This window comes from Scylla paramamosain, unplaced genomic scaffold (assembly GCF_035594125.1).
Source record: "Scylla paramamosain isolate STU-SP2022 unplaced genomic scaffold, ASM3559412v1 Contig109, whole genome shotgun sequence".
In the NCBI taxonomy this organism is placed as follows: domain Eukaryota; kingdom Metazoa; phylum Arthropoda; class Malacostraca; order Decapoda; family Portunidae; genus Scylla; species Scylla paramamosain.
This window is the reverse complement of record NW_026973774.1, coordinates 162,501-163,176: the sequence shown is the minus strand read 5'-3', so window position 1 is coordinate 163,176 and position 676 is coordinate 162,501.

Below are 676 nucleotides of genomic sequence, written 5' to 3'. Positions count from 1 at the left end.
AACGATTTCTGCATTTTTAACAGAAGAAATGCATTTGAGAATCCACACAGGTTTTTCAGATGTTTTTTTACGGTTCTATTGACAGATTAATATGATTTGTGTATTTCTAAAAGGATAAATGCATCTGAGAACCAGGCTAATCATCTTTGTGGCATTTAAAAGAAGCGCTTCAGAGGACATAGCTATAAATAGTAATTTTATTTATTTATTTATTTTATTTTTTTCCTGTCATTGGCATTAATATATTAGAGCTGGTCTGTTTGCTGGCTTGAGTAAGTAAAGTTATATATTGTGTTTTGAGTTTTATTTAAAATATCGATGTTTTTCTCTTTAATTTGTTGTTAATGTTTTTTTTAAATGCTTGGCAAGTCTCTCTCTCTCTCTCTCTCTCTCTCTCCTACGATCGTCCGAGGACAGTAGATGATTAACACATTCACAGTCTACCAATCTATGTTAAAATGTAAACACTTTTGAGGCAGAGAATTTTATTAATGTATTTATTGTTACAAATTACAACTTAAAAAACGATAAATAAAGAATTTGAGTAGGTGTTTCAAAGAGTTTTAACAAATTGCTTGGTGGTGGTGGTGGTGGTAGTGGGTGGTAGAACAAAACTTAAATATCTTTCTCTGTGTGTGTGTGTGTGTGTGTGTGTGTGTGTGTGTGTGATTATTGT